Source organism: Psammomys obesus, unplaced genomic scaffold (assembly GCF_907164565.1).
Source record: "Psammomys obesus unplaced genomic scaffold, mPsaObe1.curated_primary_1811, whole genome shotgun sequence".
Taxonomy (NCBI): domain Eukaryota; kingdom Metazoa; phylum Chordata; class Mammalia; order Rodentia; family Muridae; genus Psammomys; species Psammomys obesus.
In genome coordinates, this window is record NW_026585689.1 from 14,531,408 (window position 1) to 14,556,610 (window position 25,203).

The 25,203-nt window shown below is 37.6% G+C and overlaps 1 non-coding gene across 1 annotated transcript; it reads right to left on the reverse strand.

Moving 5' to 3' along the window:
• Window positions 1–3,808: 3,808 nt before the first annotated feature.
• LOC129667571 (small nucleolar RNA SNORA17) lies at window positions 3,809–3,940 on the reverse strand. The gene has a single exon (XR_008718763.1). It is a non-coding gene; the product is annotated as a small nucleolar RNA SNORA17 (small nucleolar RNA).
• Between the last annotated feature and the right edge of the window lie 21,263 nt (window positions 3,941–25,203).

Here is a 25,203-nt window from a genome sequence, read left to right on the forward strand (position 1 = left end):
CTTTTCTCCTACTGCGTTGCCTCATCCAACCTTGATACAACAGTTTGTGCTTAGTTCCATCTCATCTTGATAAGTTGTTGTATTCAATAGCTGTCCATGGGAGGCTTGAGCAGTGAGTGGATCTGGGGGAGCTGTGGGGACTGGAACTGGAAGGAATGGAGGGAGGGAAAACTGCAGCCATGGTGCATTATACGAGCAATGAATAAACAAAAAGAGGGAAGACAAAAACAAGCAAACCAAAAACCAAAACCCAAACAATGAACAATGCAATTAAAAGAATAAGCTATGAGTTCATCAACAAAGGCTTTAAGGTAATTAGACAAATAGGGTGAAATATTATTAATGGGTGTTAAGTTATGATTAGATACATGTTGAGATTTGTGCTGTGGTTTTTGGAGAGCAGGAGGGCTGTAAAATTACAGTACATTTAAAAATCAATTTGCCTTTCTTTATGTATGTGGATGGCAGGAAGCTGTGTGAAGATCACAGGACAATTTGCATGAGTTTGTTCTCTCTGCTCTGTGGGTTCTGCTGATTGAATGCAGATAGTCGAATTTAGCAGCTTATACCTTCACACATTAAGCAATCTCACTGCTCTAAGTGATTTTTACCACAAAATTAATAATAACAGTTTTTTCCAGAGCTGAGGACCAAACCCAGGGCTATGTGCTTCTTAGGCAAGTGTTCTATCACTGAGCTAAATCCTCAACCAATTAATAATAATTTGAGGAGATTGGTTTTTACCCTGATGTAAACACAACAGAATGCTCATCCAACTAATGGATTTTCACTGTTACTATGATTATCTTACATGTCATTAGTTCTGGTTAACCCTTCCACCACTATTTTTTCTCCTACAACCCTGCTTAATCCTTTAACTCCAAATACATCTCCCTCCTTTCTTTCATATTAAATATGTTCCACCATATATACTCTGCAAGACCCTATCGCTAAAGCTGCAGGCATTTTGGCTATAGGACATTGAGAAATCAGTCTTAAACCAACTAGAAACCTCCTTTACTGTGATTAGCTTTCACAATGTTAGATGGTTCTCTGAAAGCTGCAGAGGGAGGAAAAACAAACAAACAAACAAACAAACAAACCAAAACATAGATGATATTACCCCGTTATGGAACCTGTTTGTTACTACTAACCTACTAGGCAAGATTCACTCTCAGGTACAATAGTAGCATGACTCTTATATTATCAGGTAGCCTAATTTGGATTGGATGTGATTTATCTCTTAGAGAAGACTGAGGCGCAACACTCTACAAGGTTACATGCCCTTGGGTCGTGGCATCAAGCCTTAGGATAGACTTAGGATAGGTTATTTTTATTTTGTCAGTTGCCTAGTAAACTAATTAATTAATGTTTATAGATTTCTGTGTTTCCTTTCTTAGTTGTAGAAGCTTCCTGTTGCATAGGGTAACAGTCAACGTACAGACTGACTCATAATTGGTCAAACTTATGAGAGTAAGTGAATGTGAGTGCTCAGCCTTAAATTGGACACCTTAATTAAGTCTTTTCTTCCCAACTAATGTGCAGTGGTCATTGTGGAAAAAGAGACTGAAAGATCGTAATAGTCAGAAGATGGGGAAAATTGTTATAAAATGCTATCATCTGGATGTGACATGGTTATTATACCCATGAGTTCATAGCAGCTTTGGTTACTTGCACAAGAACTGCATAAATTTAAAGTACAAAAATTCTGTCAGAGACATGGGGGCAGGTCTCAAAGCAATATGCCTTAACTGAGAAACTATTGGCAGTTGTTAGTTATTGTTGGAGAATTATTTTCTTTTTTGAGGATGTGGTCACTGGTAGATTATGTATGCTTTAGCAGATGGCCTGCACCTATGCAGGAAAAACTAGATGGGTTTAATGTGTCATAAAAAAGAAAAACACATGAAGTTTGTAATGGGACCAGTTTGAAGAGGTTGTTGGAGAAGTTGAAGGTGGGAAATAAAGTATACTACCAAATTTTGTTGTACCTAAGTACAAAAGTCTAAGAAATATTTTTATTAAAGTCTCTCAAGATGAAATCAATAACTGTCACCATTATCATGAGCTAGACAGAGCATATGTCCTAGCAGGGAACCTACTACTATTAATCTGCTAAAAGGACATAGCAGTAAACTGACTCCTTAAAATTTACTGGTTATCCATGAAGATAAACGGATCTTTCAACACTCATCTGAGAAGATTCTACTTGTTGTAGATGGTGATTTATACTGAGAATCACTACTAGTCAAGATATAGAGAATAAGAGCTTGCAGAATATTCAGCCCTAAAGGAAACATTTATGCTACTGCCCCCCAACCCCCAAACCAAGTATCTGGGATCACTGTGAAACATAGGGCAGAATTTTTAAAAACCATGTCTTATGGACACAGCAGGGCTGTTTACACATATGAACTCACAATTGTTGGGGCAGCATGCATAAGACTTATGCAAGCCCAAACAAAACCAATCACAGTTTGGAGAGGGGAATTGAGCACAAATCTCATACATAGCAATTAAGCTATTGACAATTGTTATGTTGCAGAAGAGGAAAAGGCAGTGCTATTTAAGATCAGACCCTGATAATTAGACTTAGACCCTTTCTCACTAGAAAGACCACACCTCCAAGAATGTCTATGTAGCACAAACCTGTCTTGAAAGTTTAAAAGTTAAAAAAAAAAAAAGAAGGTGGTGGTTATGGATACACAGTGAGTTGAGGTTGAGGTGAATAAGATCAAAAGGCGGTATGTGGAACTCTCCAAGAACTAATACAAATTTTTCATTTCTTTAAATAAAAATAGTTCCTAGAAGCAAAACAAAACAACAATCACAAAAACTAACCAAACAAAAGATATCACAAGGTAACAGTCATTTTTAGTATACAGAGTATATAGAGAAACATTCATACAAATGCCCCTTAAAAATTAAAACAGAAGTAGAGCTTCAAAAATGTATAGATATTATTGGAATTAAGGTTTTTTTTTTCCTATGTTCATTCTAGCTTCCAAATAATGAGATGGAGACCTGCTAGATTTATTAATAAGCTGTCCAAGTGAGATGCAGGGCCTGATTTCCTGAGTCCTGCAGCATGTGAGGGACAGGACCAGCTCTCTAGCCTTTCATAGGTAGCAGGAAGTAAGGGTTGGGCAGGTCATCTTTTCTTTGCCCTGGCTGCCACACAGGAGATGAGTTGTATGGCCAGAGTTTCCAAGTTCATCTCCTCTAAGCTGGCTCACTCACAGCTCATGCAATGTTTGGGGGCTGCCTTCCCAAGTACTGCAGCTGGCTAAGGGCAGAGTCAGCTCTCCTGCTTTCATGCCCTCAGGCCAACTCTCCCAACATGGCCAGGTGAAGGGTGGGGCAATTCAACATGTCCTGGGTGGTATCCAGACTAAGAACGTCTATCTGGCCTTTGATGGTAACACAACCCTGCTGCTGCAGGGCCGAGGACCCAGACATGGTTCCAGTGACAGGATAGGCCAGGATTTCACAGTAGTCCAGGTAGCACCACCACCTTCTTATATCATGCTATTTCTTACTAGTCTCCAGTTCTGCCGCCCTTCATTGTGCTCATATCCTTTGTTTCTGTTTCTGTTCCTTTTTTTTTTTTTTTCACCACTTACTTGGTCTTCTGGCAGACTAGGGTCTCTGAGTGTCTTTGATCATCTCAGGACTGGTCTCAGCAGTGCTATGCCCGGCTTATACATTACAACACTGGGCAGGAATCATCTTGGGCATGGTCTGCTCTCCCCCTCCCCCAAGGCCTACACGGCCCCGACTGGTGCTTTTCTGACTTGCTTTTTACAGGAATGTTAGGCTAGTAACCATTCAGATGTTGGCAGGTCAGAACACTGAGCATAGACAAAGCCTCTCTCCTCTCGGCCCCCTACTGACACACAAGTGTCACAGCAGCCACATCCCCAATCTCTCCAGGAGCAGGTTGCTTCTTGTACTTAAACTTCTCTCCGTTAAACTACAGACTGACCTCTGAGAAATGCTATTTATATCCTGCGCAGACGTTTGTGCTATTAAAGTGACAATTTGGCAGTAAGCAGAAACAAGACTACATTGTTTTTGTTTACTCTGACAGTTCTCTCTTTCCCTTTTCTTCCCTCTGCTTTCTTTCCCCACCCCATTCGGGGTGTATTTGCTTGGCCAGCATTTATGTGGAATATTATGAATGAATCACAGTAGTAAATGATAGTTGTACACAAAACATTTTTTTCCATGATAGAGCTAGTTTGCCTTCCTTAGACTTCTTTTTCTCTGCTACCATTACCTAGGAGATGATAAGGTCAGCATTTGTTGTTGGGGCTGGATAAGAAAAGCCATCTCATATTGGAATGATTTCTGCATGTGTTAAATAACATAACCTAGTTTATTTTGACAAAAATATAGGAAAGCACATTTTTATTTTTGTATTACCTTGTTAGAAAGATCTTTGGTTGCTGTGGAGATGGCTCAGCAAATGTGCCAGATTGTTTTTGTCAACTTGACACAACCCAGACATATTTGGTAAGGGGTAATTCAACTGAAGAATTACCTCTTATTGAAGTTTTGCCTCTAGGCTCCTTCCCTGTTTGAGTTCCTACCTTGGATGCCTTCATGATGGATTGTTATATGGATTTGTAAGTTGAACCAAGTCTTTCCTCCCCAGGTTGCTTCTGATAATGATGTTTTTCATGGTAATAGAAATAAAACTAGGTCAGCAAGTAAAAGCATTTGCAGCACAAACATGTGGACCTATGTTCAATTATCCAGCACCCATGTAAAAAAGATGAGCCAGTGACTCCAAAGCTGTGGGAGTGAAGATGAAAAGATCACAGTGGCTTGGCTGATGATTGAATGAAAGTCACAATATCATGGAAATAAGAAAGAAAAAATTACACAGCAGGACATCTGACCTCCTGTTCTCTACATGTGTACAGGTGCAAGTGCCCTTCTCCACACACATACACACACACACACGCACACACATGCTTATGCCATCTCTGAAAGAGTAGTATATTTTTTTTAATTTTAAGATTGATAAAATATATTTTCAACTTCTGTTTCTTGTTTCCTGTCTGAGAAAAAAAATCAGATATAAATATTAAAGGGTCTAAATAGTTCAGGGTTGAGCCATTTTTATGGACTCTTATATTGGCAAACTCTTTTTCTTTAACTTAGAAGTCTAGGGTTGGTGTGGGATCAACTCTGCTGTGCCCATATCTTTCCATATTGGGACTCTTATATGAACATAAAACTATCCAGTGTTAATTGGAGAAGACAGTCTGGGTGCCAATAATCATTCCGGCATCATGGAGAAACTAACTCACAGTCACGGATATTAGTATGTTAATGAATTGAATAACAAATTTTGAAGGTCTTTTGAACATATATTAAATCTGTATTAACTGTCTCCTTCCCAGGTTTAAATCTTCTGCTTTGCCTTTCTTTTGTGAAAATCTTGGAATATGATGATTTTAATTTTTAAAAACCTCTCATGCTGTATCACATTGAATTGTCCACTGTGATGCTTGTTAACAATCATTTAAATAGAATATTAATCATACAAGTTTGAGTTGTATTTCTGATTAGGTTAGTTTTTTTGGATAATCAGGCATTTTCTTTTCTCTTTGATTAAGAGGATTAATAGCTTAAACTTAATTGGTAGTTTAAAAAATTCATCCTTGAAAGATTTCTCTGAAGTAACACATCTGTTTTTCTTCCTTAATGGCACTTTTCTATTTTACCCCTTAACAGACTCCTACTGTTCATTTATTCCTCCCACTGGGTCCTACATCTTTTCCCATATTAATATCGAATATTTATTTTTGTCTCTAGAGACTCAGTCTATATCTAGTGTCTACTGTCCTACTTTTTTTAGTAATTCTCATTCTCTCATGTTAAAGTGTTTATTTTTCTTCACTTTTTGAAGGTTATAATTGAAATAGAAATTACATTACTTATCTCTCCCTTTCCTTCCTCAATACCCTCCCAACTACCCTGCCGGAACCTTTCCTGTGTCTCTGCCACTCTTTAGAACTGAAAGCTGAAAGCTCTTTTTTCTTTATTACTATCTTCACATACATATATAGGAGAAATGCAAATATGCATAAATACAAACTGCTGAGTTCATTTGATTGTTAGTGTGTATACATTTTCATGGCTGAGAACTCTAAAATGGACAACCAATAAGGGATACCATACCTTAGAGAGGTTACTTCTTCTCTCAGCAGATATTAGTCATCTTTAGCTCTTTGTCTAGGGGTTGGACACTGCAAACAGTTTTCCCCTTCCATGTTAACAAGTCCGTTGATACTGTCATTGCTCTGGTCTTGTCTGTGCAGTCTCATCTGGGAGAGATGGTTTCACAGCACGCTTCCTGGTATTTTGGCTCTTACATCTTTCCACTCCTTCTTCCGAGATGCGGGCGCTGTGGTGCACTTGTATCTGTTGGAGATGGCTTCCCCGTGATCTGTTAATCTCTCCATTTTGTCCATTTTTTATCTCCATTAAAAAAAAACAAAAATAAAAATAATGGAAGCTTCTTTGATGGGTAATAGTGGTTGTGCTTGTCTGTGAGTATAAGGATATGGTTGAGAATGTAGTAAGAAATTCTGCTAGTCTGGAAAGTGGTGGTGGTAGATTCTTTCCTGAGGTCTAGCTCCAGAAATCTGGCTAGATTTCCAGTACCAAGCTTGATTTTCCTCCTGTTGAGTGGGCCTGAAGTCCAATTAGAGAGTTGTTGTCGTCAACGGACACAGATTGTACCTTTATGTGTATCTTACCCTGCTGCCAATTAGCCTGGCTCACAACAGTTGCAGCTGGGTAGAACTGCTCAGTTACGTCTTTTCCTTAGCAGCCTATATCATAGTTTTCTGGGACTATGGATGCTAGACCACAGGAAAGAGGCTTTTAGGTCAAATCCAGCTCAAATTCTCTGACTTTTGTTTAGAAATGTGCTCAACTTTAACTTCCCTAGGGACAACTAAGGGCTATACTTATAATCCATATTGATTTGAGAGCCACTTGGACTACTTTAACCAAATATTTGAAAGGAGGTTTATCATGTCTGTTAGTAGGGGTTTGATAGTCTCTGGTTCTTGTGCAGCATTGGCAGCCCAAGTTATTTAACTTCCTTTAAACACACACACACACAATCACACACACACACCCTTGTTTATGTGTATATGCATATACACTATAATGTATATATATTGAATACATCATCTAATTGCCCATAGGCAGACAGTTATATGCATTGTTCAGGATTAATTTTAGGTAAATGTAATAATAGTATCAGTATTTGGAGCTTTAGTTCACAATCTGGTATTATTTCTCTCTGTTCTCTCCTTTTCCTTTTCTATTGATCTTCCATCCCTCCTCAACAAATTAGATCCCCATCCTTTTATTTTATTTTATACTTTCTATCACCTGTATCCTGGTATATCCCTCCCAAGACCCGTCCACCATAGTCCCTTTCAAAACTTCTGTGATTACCCATATTCTATGCCTATGTCTGAGGATTTGGAGCTGCAAAACACAGATGGGAGAGAACATATCACATTTTCTCCCTGAGTCTGGATTACCTGACTCATTATAACTTTTCTATGTTTATCATTTACCTGAAGATTTTATAATTTATTGTTTTCTTTACAGTCAAATATTACTATGCTGTGAATATATAATATATTTTAATTTTCCATTTATATGATGGGAGACATTTGTTTCCATTTCTTGCCTATTGTGAATACGGTAACAATGAACATCACTGAGCAAGCATCTGTGCTGTAGAATGTCAAGTAGTTTGGGAATATGTTCAGGAGTGGTATGGTGTGGTCATATGGTAGATTAATTTTTCATGATTGTTTATTTTGGATTCCAGAGTGGGCTGGACCAGTTTGCATTCCCACCAACAGTGAATGAGAGTTTCTTTTCCTATGCAACTTAAACATGCATGCAGAAACGGGAGGGAGGATGGGATCCAGAGGGGAGGTGGGAGGGGCTTATGGGTGGATACAAAATGAATAAAGTGTAATTAATAAAAAAAAAGTTAAAAAAAGAGGAAAGAAAAGTAAAAAAAAAATTTGTTGTCATTTGCATGGTTTCTAGCCTTCTGACTAGGGTTTGATGATATTTCAATTTTAAAATTTTAGTGTGTTTAAATGCAAATTTAAACATATTTTGAGTTGCTTCTTAGTCATTTTTTCCTTTGTTGAGAACTCTCTGTTTAGATCTCTAGCTAGTTTCTAATTGGCTTGTTTCCCTGATTCATTGTTATTTGAGTTCTTATATAGTCTGTATATTAATCCTTTGTCAAATGTTTAGGTGGCAAAGCTTCCCGCCCACTATCTGGGTTTCTTGTTTTCTTGATTTTCTTTTCTTCTAGCTGTACAGAATATTTTTAGTTTTCTTACATCCTATTTGTCGCTTGTTGGCATTAATCCCTTGACTAGGGGAGTCCTTCGGGAAAGTCATTTTTTTGCACCTAATATCTTGTAGTCATAGGTTACTGCATATGTAACCTAGTGTTTTTAATGCTTCAGTTTTCAAAATTATGTCTTTGATCTACTTGGATCCAATTTTTGTGCAGAGTGAGAAATGGACACAATTTTATTCGTCTTTATGTACTCAAATGTTTAAAGAAAATATAGAAATCCTCATTTAGGGCCTTCCCCTTCCTACCCTTCCCTGACACAAATGATTCTGTTCTTTTGTTCTCTCTCTCTATCTCTCTTATTTTTTTAAATCAAAGGTTAAATTGGGAAGGACATTTCTTGATTTATTTTATAATTTTAATATATATGAGTGTTTTCCTGGTATGTATTTCTGTGCAAAAGTGGGTGCCTGATGCCTGTGGGGGCTGAAAGCTTGCACTAGATCTTTTGTCACTAGAGGTATAGATGGTTGTGGTCCATTGTCTGGCTGACCTCCACCTGAGGGGGCAGCAGCCTTACCCATCCACAGAAGAAGACAAAGAAACCAGTCCTGATGAGACATGATAGAATAGGGTCAGAGAGAAGGGGAGGAGGAGCTCCTCTATCAGTGGACTGTGGGAGGGGCATAGGAGACAAAGAGAGAGGAGGGGTGGTTTTGGAAGGAGATGGGGGTGGGGGCTACAGCTGGGATACAAAGTGAACAAACTGTAACTAATAAAAGAAATGAAAAATATAGTTTTAAAAAATATCATGATGGGGAAAAAGATGGCGGAACCAGGAGAACACTGTATCTAAGGAGCAGGACAACATTTTCCATACAACGACCAAGAGACTGAACTCTGGGCCCTAAAACAACAGCGATAGTATTTCCCAGGCGAAAGGAAACACTTAAAGTAATGCTTAACATCATTAGCCATTAGGGAAATGCAAATCAAAAGGACCCAGAGATTTCACCTTATACCCATCAAAATGGCCAAGATGAAAAACTCGAGTGACAACACATGCTGGAGAGGCTATGGAGAAAGGGGAATCCTCCTCCACTGCTGGTGGGAATGTAAACTTGTAGAACCACTCTGGAAATCAATCAGGCGCTTTCTCAGACAACTAGGAATAGTGCTTCCTCAAGATCCAGCCATACCACTCTTAGTTATATATCTAAAAGAGGCTTAAGTACACAATAAGGACATTTGCTCAACCATGTTTGTAGCAGCTTTATTTATAATAGCCAGAAGCTGGAAACAGCCCAGATGCCCCTCAACTGAAGAATGGATGCAGAAATTATGGTACATCTACACAATGGAATATTACTCAGCAATGAAAAATAAGGAAATTGTGAAATTTTCAGGGAAATGGTGGGACCTGGAAAGGATCATCCTGAGTGAGCTGTCCCAGAAGCAGAAAGACACACACAGTATATACTCACTCATATAGACATGTAATATAGGATAAACCTACTAAAATCTGTACATCTAAAGAAACTAATAAAGAGAGAAGACCCTGACTAAGACGCTCAATCCCCACCGGGAAAGGTAAAAAGGAAGAATATCAGAAAAAGAAAAAAACAGGAAACAAGCTAGAAACCCGCCACAGAGGGCCTCTGAAAGGCTCTGCCCTACAGACTATCAAAGCAAATGCTGATACTTATGGCCAACTGTTGGGCAATGTGCATGGAATCTTATGTAGGAAGTGGGAAATAGAGAAAGACAAACTTGGTATATACTCACTTATATAGACCTACAAGATATGATAAACATAATGAAATCTACACACCTAAAGAAGATAATCAAGAAAGTGGACATGGGTGAAGATGATCAATCCTCATTTAGAAAGACAAATGGGATGTGCATTGAATGTATGACAGGAGTCTACCGCAAAAGGCATCTGAAAGACTCTACCTAGCAGTGTTTCAAAGCAGACACTAAGACTCATAACCAAACCTTGGCAGAGTGCAGGGAATCATATGAAAGAAGGGGAGTTAGTATGATATGGAAAGGATAGGAGCTCTACAAGTACCAAATATATCCGGGCACAGGGTCTTTTCTGAGACTGACACTCAACCAAGGAACATCTATGGATATAACATAGAACTTCTGCTCAGATGTGGCCCGTGGTAGCTCAGTAACCAAGTAGTTTTCCAAAGTAAGGGGAACAAGGACTATTTCTAACAGGATCTCAAGGGCAGGCTCTTTGACCCCCCCCCCCCCCACAGGGGAGGAGCAGTCCTGTTAGGCCACAGAGGAGGACTTTGCAGCCAGCCTTGAAGATACCAGATAAAACAGGGTCAAATGAAAGGGGAGGAGGTCCTCCCCTATCAGTGGACTTGGAAAGGGGCAGGGAGGAGACCAGGGAGGGAGTTGGGGAGGGGGAGGGAATGAGGGAGCAGGATACAGCTGGGACACAGAGTTACAAATTGTAACTAAAAAGAAAAATAAAAATTAAAAAAAAATAAAATAAATAAATAAATATTTGGAGAGGACAGGAACTCCACAAGGAGAGCAACAGAACCAGAAAATTTGAACACAGGGGTCTTCCCAGAGACTCAAACTCCAACCAAGTACCAGGCATGGAGATAACCTAGAATCCCTGAACTGATGTAGCCCATGGCAGTTTAGTGTCGAAGTGGGTTACATAGTAATGGGAAGAGGGACTGCCTCTGACAAAATCTGATAGGCCTGCTCTTTGATCACCTCCTCCTGAAGGGGGAGCAGCTTTGCCAGGCCACAGTAGAGGACAATTCAGCCACTTTTGATGAGAACTGATAAACTAAGATCAGAAGGAAGGAGAGGAAGACCTCCCCTATCAGTGGACTTGGACTGAAAAACCAACCTATCAACAAAACCTAAATCCTCTCCTTCCTCTGCCAACCTATACTTCCTGCAAGGTGCTCTGGGAAGGCAGTGGGCATGGCCAACAAATGACTTGTCTAACTGGAGGCCTCTGCTCAAAAGAAAGCCCATGCTCAACACTGCCTATATATGCAGGATCCAGGAGCTGGATGGTAGAGATCTAGGGTAGAATCAAACATGACTGACAAAACAAAAACAAAACAAAGAACTATGAAATGATTCTTGCTTATGATATTCTGCTATATTCACAAATCCAGTGCCTAGGCCAATCATCAATTATGGAGGCTTCCTCCAGCAGCTGGAGGGAGAAATACAGAGACCCACAGTAAAACATTAGGTGGAGCAGGAGCCAGAGGAGTTAAGGACACCAGGTGAACACAGTCCACAGAGGTAACTAAGCAGGGTTCATGGGTGCTCAGAGAAAGAGAGAGAGAGAGAGAGAGAGAGAGAGAGAGAGAGAGAGAGACTGAAGCAGCAACCATGGAACTTGCATGGGTCTATGCTAGGCCCTCTGCATATATGCTGTGGTTTTTTTAGCTTGAGGTTTTTGTTGGATCCCTAACAGTAGGAGTAGGGGGTGTCTTTGCCTCTTTTGCCTGCAGGTGGGATCATTTTCATCCCACTGGGTTGTCTCATCCAGCCTGAATTTGAAGGATTGTGCCTAGTCTAATTGCATTTTGCTAAGCCAGTTTTGGATGATATCCCTGGGACGCCTACTTTTTTTCTTTGGCTGAAGGGGAAACAGAAGAGGAATGGATCTGGAGATTAGGGTAAGTGAGAGGGTGTGGGAGAAGGGGAGGAAGAAGTGCTTGCAGTTAGAATGTATTCTATTGTATGAGAGGGAAAGAAAGGAGAATGAACAAAAAGAAAATTATAGGGAAAACACACTACTATTTTATTTGGAAAAGGTCAATTTTTCTGTTTCAGATATAATATATGATAATATAAATTTAAGACACAAATGAAAACAAGTAAAAAGGAATCATTAAGTTGGTAAGTGGTGGAAAAATGCCAAGGAAACTGCCAGAATGAAATGCATTTAGGTGCTAATAAGCACACTAGAAAATTTTATAAAAAGAATACAGAAAACAAACAAATGAATAATAAAAAAAACAACTATGTGCTAAAATATTTTTCTTAAGGTAGAATGACTGAATTGTTTCTAAATTTAGAAGGAGAAAACAGCAAAATTCTAGAAGTAGGCAGTCAAAACAGAGTGTGACAGATGAATTCAGTGAGGAAAGGTCTCTGTGGGACTCTGATATCTAGAAGACAGTTGACCATAGGAGCTGTCCTTTACTTCTTCCATGACAAGGTCTCATTCTGTAGCTCAGGCTGGCTTTGACCTTCTGACAATCCTTTTGGCCTCAGATTGGTAACCCAGTGTTAGGAACATAAGTACGAGCCTCCATGTCCAGTTTTAAAGATGCTTTTGAAAACTGATTATTGATATGCAGTAAACAAACAAAAATCTAGCATCTAACTTTCTTGTTATAAGCTCATCTCATTTCAAGATTGACCTCTTAATAAAAATCTGCAAGAAGTTTTATTTTTAGGCCTGAAACATAACTGTTTAAATTTTCAACCATTTACTGAATTGCAGCTTTGCTTATTTAACTGTGTCTATTCCACTGGTTACTTTTGCTCTCTAATTTTCAGTCAGCTTCTATATATTACTATTCCTCTGATTTTTTAATCTACTTTTGTTATCTCAAGCTAAAAATCTCCATTTGCTGACTTTTGTTTATATATTTCAATTTTTCTGTGTACCAGAACACTTCACACCCAAGATCTTGATTTCCAAGATCCTTGCTTTCTGAAAGGTATTTAGTTTCTATGTGTTCTTGTGAAAGATAGTGTGCACTCAACTTTGGCTATACATTCTTCAGCTTTTAATTACATTCAGGCAAACTCAGTGGGAGTAACCTGGGCACCAGCCCCAAGCACCATTGTCCCCCATCCCGAAGAGGCCTGTGTGACACCAGACCAGCGTTTAGCTTGGAGATCTTTCAGCTTGCTCCTGATCTGCCTGGCCCACCTGTGTCACAGAGAGAAAGCCCAGCAGACCAATCACCAGGCCTGAAAACACCAGGGTCAACTAGATAGCTAGAGGCCAGCATAAAACCTCAAGCAACAGCGGGATCCATGATGTCGACACTGAGAGGATACTGTATTTGATGAGCAGAACAGCAGTGACGCACAACAACCAACAGACTGAACTCTGGACCCTAAAACAACAATAATTTTGTCTCTCAGGTGAGAGGAAACCCCACAAAGTGGAAAGCAATCAGGTCCAGTCTCAGGTCACCTAGATAAACCCTGGAAGAGTTCCTAGATTACTTGATTTGTATCTCTTTAACTTCTTGAGTTCTTTAAATAAACTGGATATTAGACCTCTGTCAGATATAGGGAGGGTGAAGATCCTTTCCCAATCTGTAGGCTATCGTTTTGTTCTGAAGATAGTTTCCTTTGCTTTACAGAAGCTTTTCAGTTTCATGAGGTTCCATTTATTGATTGTTGCTCTTAGAGCCTGTGCTGTTGTTGTTCTGTTCAGGAAGTTGTCTCCTGTGCCAATGAGTTCCAGGCTCTTACCCACTTTTTTTTTTTTTTTCTAACAGGGTTAGTGTGTCTGGTTTTATATTGAGGCCTTTAATTCACTTGGACTTTAATTTTGTGCAAGGTGATAAGTATAGATCCATTTGCATTTTTCTACATGTAGACATCCAGTCAGACCAGCACCATTAATGAAGATGCTGCCTTTTTTCCATTGTATGGTTTTGCCTTCTTTGTAAAAAATCAGGTGTCCATAAGTGTCTGGGTTTCAATTTGGCAGGTTCTCAGGAATAGTGCTGCCTCAAGACCCAGCTATACCACTCTTACGCATATATCCAAAATATGCTGCAGTACATAACATAGACATTTGCTCAACCATGTTCATAACAGCTTTATTCATAATAGCCAGAGTCTGGAAACAACCCAAATGTTCCTCAATGGAGGAAAGGATACAGAAATTGTGGTACATTTACACAATGGAATATTTTTGGCAATTAAAACAAGAAGTCATTAATGTTGCAGGCAAATTGTAAGATCTAGAAAAGATCATCCTGAGTGAGGTAACCCAGAAGCCACACATACGTTTCTCAGAAAGACACACAGGGTATGTACTCACTTTTAAGTGGATATTAGATATATAATATAAGATTTACATACTAAAATCTTTACACCTAAAGAAGCTAATCAAGAAGGAGGACCTTGGATAAGATGATTATTCCTCACTCAGGCAAATGGGGCAGACATTGGAAGAGGGAGAAAACAGGAAACAGGACAGGAGCCTACCACAAAGGGTCTCTGAAAGACTCTCTTCAACAGAATATGAAAACAGATGCTGAGGCTCATAGCCAAACTTTGGGCAGAGTGCAGGGAATCTTATGAAAAAAGCGAGAGATAGAAAGACCTAGAGGGGACATGACTTTAAGAAAGAGAGCAACAGAACCAAAAACCTGGACCCAGGGGTCTTTTCTGAGAATGATACTCTAGACAAAGACCATGCATGGAGATAACCTAGAACCCCTGAACAGATATAGCCCACGGAAGCTCAGTCTCCAAGTGGGTGTCCTAGTAAAGGGAACAGGGACTGTCTCTGACATGAATTCAGTGGCTGGCACTTTTATCATCAACCCTTGAAGGGGGAGCAGCCTTACCAGGCCACAGAAGAAGACAGTGCAGCCAGTCCTGAAGAGACCTTATAGGCCCTCTGAAGAGTAGGAGGAAGACCTTCCCCATCAGTCGACTTGGAGATGGGCATGGGAGGAGATAAGAGATGGAGGGTGAAATTAGGAGGGAATGAGAGAGCGGACTACTACTGGGATACCAAGTGAATAAACTATAATTAATATTAAAATTAAAAACTAAAAAATAAAATGTTAAATCTATAAAATTCCTGATACAAACCATACAAGAAATCCAAGAGAACATGAAAAAACAAAACCCAAAAATAATAATAATAGAGAAAAAAGAAGGTTCCTGTCTCCAAAGCCCAGAAAATATTTTCAGCAAACTCATAGAAGAAAATTTCCCCAATTTAAAGGAGAGGCCTATAAGCATATAAGAGGCCTACAGAACACTTAATAAATTAAACCAGAAAGAAGACAAGAAACAAAATTCAGGGCCAAGGCAATGCAGCTAGTCCTGATGAAACCTTATAGGCTAGTGCTAGACAGAAAGGGAGGAGGGCCACCTCTATCAGTGGACCAGGGGAGGGGCATAGGAGGAGAAGAGGGAGCAAGGGAGAGATGGAGAGGAGAAAAGGGAGAGGGCTACATCTGGGATATAAAGTGAATATATTATGAATTTATTCATAATTAATGAATTATAAATAAAAAATTTAAAACAAAACAAAAATCAACTCAGAGCCCTATGATACCACTAGAAACCAGCGGTCCTAACACAGCAAGCCCTGGAGATAACTATCACACCAAAAGTACAAGAAAAAGATCTTAAATCTGAGGTTATGGAAATGATAGAGGCTTAAAGAAGGAAAACACAACTCTCAAAGTACCACAGGAAAATACAATCAGACTGATGAATGAAATGACCAAATCCCTTAAAAGCATTAAAGAAATACTGGAAACTACAATCAAACAAGGAAATGAGTAAAATTGTTCAAGACATAAAAATTCAACTAGAAACAATAAAGAATACACCGTCTGATTTCTGACATAAACTCAATGGCAGGCTCTTTGACCTTCCCACCCCCCAGGGGAGGAGCAGTCCTGCTAGGCCACAGAGGAGTACTTTGCAGCCAGTCCTGAAGATACCTGATAAAAAAGGGGAGGAGGTCCTCCCAATCAGTGGACTTGGAAAGGGCCAGGGAGGAGATGAGGTATGAAAGGTGGGATTGGGAGGGAATGAGGGAGTGGGATACACCTGAGATACAGAGTTAATAAAATGTAACTAATAATAAAAAATTAAATTAAATTAAAAAAAAGAATACACAGTCTGACACAATTCTGGAGATGGAAAATTTAGGGAAGAGTACAGAAACTACAGATACAAGCATCACCAACAGAATACAAGGGATGGAAGAAAGAATCTCCTGGGTAGAAGATTCATACTCCTGAAGCAATCAAGACATCAGTTATAGAAAAACTGTTATCTAAAAAGCCTGTGATAGATACCATCCAAGAAATCTGAGATACCATGAAAAGACCAAACCTAAGAATAATATGTACAGAAGAAGACTCTTAGCTCCAAGACCTAGGAAACATTTTCAACAAAATCATACATGATAACTTCCACAATGTAAAGAAAGAGAGGCCTATAAATCTACAAGAAGCTTACAGAACACCAAATAGATTGGACCAGAAAAGAAAATTATTATCAAAACACTAAATGTACAGAACCAAGAGAGAATATTAAAAGCTGCAAATGAAAAATGCCAAGTCACATATAAAGGCAAACCTATAAGAATTACACCTGAGTTTTCATCAGAAATTCTAAAAGACAGTAGGGCCTGGGCATATATCTAACAAACACTAAGGGACCACAGATGTCAGCTCCAACTACTACACTCAGAAAAACCATTGAGGGAGAAAACAAGATATTCCATGACAAAAACTAATTGAAATAGTATCTACTACAAATCCAGCCCCACAGAAGATACTAGAAGGAAAACTCCAACCCAAGAACACCAACAACACCCAGGAAAACTTAGGTAATAAATAACTGCATTTCAGCAAAACCAAAAGAAAGGAATCACACACTCATACTCTACTACCATCAACATCAAAATAACAAGAAGTAACAACCACAGGTCATTACTGTTTCTCAACATCAATTTCATCAACTTCGTAATAAAAAAGATACACCTTAAGATAATGGATACAAAAACTGGATCCATCTTTCTGCTGCCTACAAGAAACACACATCAGCAATAAAGATAGACATTACCTCAGAGTGAAGGACTGGAAAAAGATTTTCCAAGCAAATGGACCCAAGAAGCAAACTGTAGTAGCCATTCTAGTATCTACTAAAATAGACTTCCAACAAAAATTAACCAAAAGAGATGGGAAAGCACATTTCATACTCACCAATAAAAAAAAAAAAAATTCACCCAGATAAAGTGTCAATACTGAACATATGCTCCAACTGTGTGGGCACCCACATTCACTAACAAACGTTACTAAAGCTTAATCATACATCAAACCCCACACGTTAATAATGGAAGACATTAACACCACAGTCTCTCCAATGGGCAGATTATCAAGACAGAAACTAAATGGGAAAATATTGAAACTAATAGAATTAATGAATCAAATAAACCTAACAGATATCTGCAGAACATTTCACACAAACACAAAAGAATTTACTTTCTTCTCAGCACCTCATGAAATTGTCTCCAAAACTGATCATATGCTTGATCACAAAGCAAGCCTCAGTGGATGTAAGAAAATTGAAATAATCCCCTGCATCTTATCAGACCACTATGGATTAGAGTTGGAACTCAGCAACAGCAGAAACAACAGAAATCCTACAACTCATGGAAAATGAACCTGTCCCCTCTCTATGATCACTGGGTAAGGGAAGAAATATAGAAAGAAATTAAAGCCTTTCTAGCATTCAATGAAAATGAAGGCACAATATATCCAAACTTATGGGACTCAATGAAAGCAGTACTAAGAGGAAATTCATAGCACTAAGCGCCTACATAAAGCAATTGGAGAGATCTCATACTAGTAACTTAGCAGCACACCTGAAAAGCTCTAGAACAGAAAGAAGCAAAAGTATCAAAGAGGAGTAGGTGGCAGGAAATGATCAAACTTAGGACTGAAATCAATAAATTGGAAAAAAAAGAACAATTAAAAAAATGAATGAAACCAAGATATGGTTCTTTGAGAAAATCAACAAAATGGACAGACCCTTAGACATACTAACTAAAGGGAAGAGGGAAAGAGAGTGAGACTAGGAGTAAAGAAGGGATGGGGCTACATCAATGATGTAAACTGAATAAAAAAATTTAAAAAAAGAAATACATTGTTTTTTCTTCACCTACTTTGTAGTTCAGGTAGTTTCTCTTCTTCACTTCTGGTTTTATTCCATAATGGTATGATAGGATGAATTATCTTGTGGATTTTCTTTTCTCTTTGGTATTCATTGATACTAGGTTTGTGACCTTTGATATGGAAAATTCTTGGAGTAGATTTTATATGCCTCTGACAAGATTGTGTTTTCCAAATCTGTTGGTGGAATGTTCTATAATTGTGTGTGTGTGTCAATTACACTTGTTCCAGAGTGTTTTTTTAGCTCTAAAAATCCTTCATCTATTTTCAGTTTTTAAGATATATCTTAATATGGGAGTGGAGAATTAAAGTCTTTTACTATTTTTGTGTCAGGATCTTTGTGGTCTTTTATGCCTCATAGTTGTGTAAAATTAGGGACTCAAATATTCTATGGGCTAATAGAATGTTCATAATTGTTATATGTTACAGATTAATCATTCTCTTTTTAAATATGCGATGTGTCTCCTTTATCTTCTAATTAGTTTAATTAGTTTTGATATGACTATTTTATTAGCATAGTGGTTTATTTTCTATCTTTTGACAATTTTGTCAGATACATGTGTTTCTTGGAGGCAATATAATGTTGGTTCTTCTTTTCCAGTCAAGCTGATTAGTCTACAACTTTTTAGTTTTAGTTTTAGGTTTTGTCTTTATTTTTGGTTTTGTGTGTGTTGTATAAAAGTATAAAATGTGATTGATAGTGAAATACAAAACCCTAAGGGAAATTCCATTGCTTCAGATTTTCCTGTCTTACTTTACAAAATATAACTCTGATATACAGAGTTTAAGATTGCTCAAGTGTTTGAGGGGCTTCCTTAAACCGGTTGTACAATGTTTTTGTTTGTTAATTAATTATAATAAATTGGTTTATGGATATAAATAAAAGTAAACATAAAATATTATTTACACAAATAAGCTTAACTGCAAACCATGGATGCTAATTTAGAATGGGTTGGCCTGCTTGGCCATTTCAGTCTGAGTGTCCTGATATACTTTATTCAAGTCAAGCTTTTGAAAACCATAATAAACTCCAGATCCAATTATTCTAGAACACTAAACATAATAAGACAATGTGTGAATGCACAAAATGGAAACCTAACCACTAACACTGATATCAAAGGATCCTCTTCTGGGAAGATAACGCTGTGCCAGTGTACTCTTGCCCATTGGGTGCTGCAGCATAATGTATCTATTTAGATCTACTTCTGTCTTCTTTCAGAATGAATTCTCTCCCAGCCCACATGTAACCATTCTGCCGAGCTATCTGTAGCAAGTTGAAGAATGTTTGTTACGATGTGTGTTACATGATACTATGTCTTTTCACATTTATTTTCTTTATTCTACATATCCTCTTAAAATCATATCTTTACTTAAAAATAAATTATTTATTCTTTTCTTTCCTTTTTTGTTTGTTTGTATGATGAAGTAACACATCATATCTCATGCCTGCTATAAATGTATTGTACCACTAACCTACTGCTCCAATATCTCAACATTTTTGTTACAATCAAATGGTTTCTTTACCATGAAATTTTAAGTTCTATTTATAAACAGTTTTTATGTGCTTTAAATGAAGTATTTTCACAAGTATTTCTCCTTCCAGTCATTAGTACCTGAGCTAAGAAGTTAGAACTTCTTAGTACAAGGATCAGCAATCAAAAGGGAGGAAATCATGAAATTTGCTGGCAAATGGTGGGATCTAGAAAAGATCATTCTGAGTGAAGTATCCCAGAAGGAGAAAGACAAACTTGGTATATACTCACTTATATAGACCTACAAGATATGATAAACATAGTGAAATATACACACCTAAAGAAGATAATCAAGAAAGTGGACATGGGTGAAGATCAATCCTCATTTAGAAAGACAAATGGGATGTGCATTGAACTTATGACAGGAGTCTACCGCAAAAGGCATCTGAAAGACTCTACCTAGCAGTGTTTCAAAGCAGACACTAAGACTCATAACCAAACCATGGCAGAGTGCAGGGAATCATATGAAAGAAGGGGAGTTAGTATGATATGGAAAGGATAGGAGCTCTACAAGTACAAAATATATCCGGGCACAGGGCCTTTTCTGAGACTGACACTCAACCAAGGACCATCTATGGATATAACATAGAACTTCTGCTGGGATGTGGCCCGTGGTAGCTCAGTAACCAAGTAGTTTTCCAAAGCAAGGGGAACAAGGACTATTTCTAACAGGATCTCAAGGGCAGGCTCTTTGTCCTCCCCCCCCCAGGGGAGGAGCAGTCCTGTTAGGCCACAGAGGAGGACTTTGCAGCCAGCCTTGAAGATACCAGATAAAACAGGGTCAAATGAAAGGGGAGGAGGTCCTCCCCTATCAGTGGACTTGGAAAGGGGCAGGGAGGAGACCAGGGAGGGAGTTGGGGAGGGGGAGGGAATGAGGGAGCGGGATACAGCTGGGACACAGAGTTAACAAATTGTAACTAAAAATAAAAATAAAAGAAAAAAAAGAAATTAAATAAATATAACAGTTAACGATTCTAAGTGTTTTCCTTCTTATTCCAAAGTTTGTAATCATCCCACTATTTCATCATTTCTTTGAATTGTAAGAAGAGGAAAACTTCTTAAAATTATATGCTATACTTTAAAGTTTTAGAAAAGTTAGACTGAGCATTAGAGAAGGGTGTGGAAGAAGATTGGAAGTCACTGATGTGTAGCACAGGATGATGTTGATATATTACTAACAATGAAGCCTTTGACATTTCAAAATGTTTTTATAATCAAATGCATACCTACCATGAAAACCATCTACAAAATAATCTAGTCAAGAACTTCTAAGATCTACTTGAAAGGAACAGACTTTAATATTCAAATTCTCTCTTGGAAGATTTCTGTTATCAAGAATTATGTATAGGAAACAGATTTTATTAATTAAATACATGGTATTTGAAGATATTATTATTTGACACCTATTCTATGTTTCATGTAGTTATGGGTACCTACTGAAAACAGACACTATAACTGAGTTGGCAAATGTAAAGAATATCCTGTAGAGTTAGCTGAACTGAATTTAAATGAAAAAAAAAAAGGTATATTCAAAAAGCTATACAAGAATAAATTTAGTAAGAATAGAAGAAGTAATATATTTTACTAAACTTCATATACTGTATATATATATATATATATACAGTAAATATGTATACATATATAGGTACACAACATATATATGTACATATGTATATGTATATAAGTACACATTTCTTCATTGAAGGGAAGTCAATCCATGGTAGGCAATTTGATTGAAATTGGTCAAGTCACTACACTAAAAAGTTGTAGCAAATATCCAGCATGGAAATTGCTTAAGTTTAAAGTAAATATTGAATGTCTCCTTGAGCTATTCAAAACTAAACTAGGAAAAATGTTATGTAAATTTTAAAGTGCACGGCTTATTAGAACTTCAACTTTTTAACTAGCCACAAGTTAGTAATAGAAGTGATGAATATCTTTATATTTCATAGCTTCATCCCTAATGTTGTACATTTTGAGGTTTGTTGTATTACTAATTGTGAAATGATTTTAATCTAAATATAGGAAAAAGAAATACCATTTGGTATAAACTATTTGAAAGGTAGAACCATGTCCAATTGTAGTCAAATAGCATTAAATTAAGAAAAATAAGAGTCTGGAGACGCCAATATTGTATGGACATTTTTCCTTATCTTTAGTTGGAGTGAAGAAACAGACATATTTTTTGCATTAATTCCAAATTAAAACATTTCAGCTATTGTACACATCAACTCCAATTAATTGTACACTTGCCTGTTTTTGTAGAATAATATTTAAGATTCTTTAAGTAATTTAATGAATGAGACTTTAATTTCAACAGTAGGCATTTATGTAAACTTTTTTGTTCTATCTCTGAACTTAATATTGAGTATAAAGTTTAATCACTTAGCAAAATTAAATTTAGTAAGTGGATAGTACACTCAAATTAACCTTGCAAAAATTTAGTAAAAAATTTACAGTCATGATAGTGTACATAATTTTTCTATTTTATATAGTGCACACATATATAAAAATGATAGATCCTATGTTTTCCTGAGGAAATATACATACAAGAAATTTTTTTCTTGAATGGAGTTTACAATTCTAAACTATACTATTCACTCTAAAGGTGTAAATAATTGAACTTCATAGTATAATTGTAGTTTGTCTGAATTCATTTAAATATCCAGGAATAGAGCCAAGATTTTAAAGCTGATTTAATGCCTACAAAATCAATTTACTTTCTAATGCACACTGGAGGCTTTGTATACAATATAGTGGCTAAATGACCATGTCTTTTAATAACATGACAGATAAATGTAAAAGATGGACAGATGGCTCACAGCAAAGTTCACTCATAACTTTTTTTAGGGAGCAAGATTTATAATGTTTAAATGATTGTGGAATAATGGAAACATTTTATTGATGTATATAGAAGGTTAAAATATGGTATAGTAATGAGCAGACTCATGATAGACTTTCTGTTTTATGAAATGTAGGTAGATTTATGTCAATAATGACATTTTTCCTCCTAGTCTTTACAATACAGACCTTTGTAACTTTCTCATATAAATACCAGCACTCACAAAAATAAATTTAAATGTTAATTTTAGTTGAGAAGATTAAAGTGATAAATCCATAATTCTGCTTTTGTGGTTACTGTGCATGATTTTCTATCAAAAACAGTCTGTGTTGAAGTGGAGAGAAACTTAATCAAACGTTACTTGAGGATCTATGAAGGCTTCAGGAATAGCTTAACAGTGAAATTGGAGGACTGAATAAATTATAAAACAGCCACTACATTAATGATTGTCTTGCTTTGGGCCTTCTGTGTACCATGAAGGCCTAAATAAAACAAAAGTGAATAAAATGAAGAAAATTTTTCCTTCTGTCTGTCTACTGAGTTTAGAAAAAAATCCCATTGGGACTTATATTCACAAGGACCCAGAGCTTCTCTATGATATAGGTGAAGTGGTCATATAAGGTTGAGTTTGCTCTTGGCCTCTCACTCTCCTCATTCACTCTTCTTGATTGATTGTGAATCTCTTGGATATGCCTGCCTCCATAATCACGTGGAATTATTGGTTTTGTTTCTATGGAAATCTTTGTTAATTAAATAGGAAAATTTAACTATGCCTGACTCTTTCTTTTTTTATATTTGCATTACTAAAACAAATTTTAATCAGGATTCCTGCTTAGATGATTAACCCTCACTCAGAAAGACAAATGGGATGGCCATTGGAAGGAGAAAACAGGAAACAGCACAGGAGCCTACCACAGAGGGCCTCTGAAAGACTCTGTCTAGAAGGGTATCAAAGCAGATGCTGAGGATCATAACCAAACTTTGTGAAGAGTACAGGGAATCCTATGAAAGAAGGGGGAGATAGCTGAAGGGAACAGCAGCTCCACAAGGAGAGCAACAGAACCAAATAATCTGGGCCTTGAGGTCTTTTATGAGACTGATATTCCAACCCAAGACCATGCATGGAGAAAACTTAGAACCCCTGCATAGATGTAGTCCATGGCAGTTCAGTGTCAAAGTGGGTACCCTAGTAAGGAAAACAGGGACTGTCTCTGAAATGAACTCTGTGGTTGGCTCTTTGATTACTTCCCCCTGAGTGGGGAGCATCTTTGTCAGGCCACAGAGGAGGACAATGCAGCCAGCTCTGATGAGACCAGATAAGCTGGGGTTAGATGGAAGGGAAAGAGGACACGAAGAGGGTCATGGGAGGAAATGAGGGAGGGAGGGTGAAATTGGGAGGGAGAGAGGGAAGAGGCTACAGCTGGGATACAAAGTAAATAAACTGTAATTAATATAAAAAATAAAAGTTAAAATTAAAAAAAAAGTTTGACAGTCTATAGTGAGAATTGTGTAATTTTGGTTTCTTTAATCCCAGTACTCACAGAACAAAGGCTACACAAGAGAAACCCTGTCTCAAAAAAACAAAACACACTGATCTTTCTCATCATGTTCAGGAGCTTTATGAGTTTACGGGTAACTTGAATAAGATGTCTTTTATATCCCTTTTTTTATAAAATGAAGCTTGTTTTTGTTTTGGGTGTGCCATGTGACATTCTCAGACTATTGTAGCTGGAGTTTGGGGCTATATGCATGACATATATCATAGCCTATATGATATACATATATATGACATATATAGATATGCATGAGTGTTGAAGATGGTGGTAATGAGTGTATTTGTTTGTAATGAGTGACGAGTGATGAGGTTGTGTCATGTGGTAGCAACATGAGCTATGGTGGGTGACAGGGATAAAGTAGTGAGGATAACAAACATGTAAGGTCACAGTGAAAGAGTGGGAAACAAAGAATGGATAAGGAAACTCCACCAGAGACAGATATGTACAGGAATTTTAATCCAGTAAAATGGATGCTTTGGCAAAGGATCACATTGAAAGACCTTCTAGATCTATGTGATATGACTGCAGTGAAGACACTCTCAGGATTGCAGTATGATCTGGCTGGAATACAGACATAACTTTGTATACATCTTTAATCCTAAACAATGAAGCTAAGGTTAGTTTATAGAAGGAAGCAGCCATGTGTGAAAGTGACATATGATTGATAGGCAGACAAAGTGATGAATCAGAGAAAGATTTGAGAGAGTAAGTCAGAGATAGGATATGCCCAACTTTTATGAAAACAGAACAGGAAGGAGAGGCTGCTAAGGGCAGTTCAGGAAGATAGAAAAAAGTTTTTACCAAGACGTTCTTACTGGGACAGATTTACAATGACGGTTTACAGAGATAACCAGCTAGACAGAAGCGAAGACAGAACAAACCAGAGAACGAGAAGGAGCCAGAAGCTTCAAACATATTGCCAGAATTAGTTTGAGGCCAGGCAAAA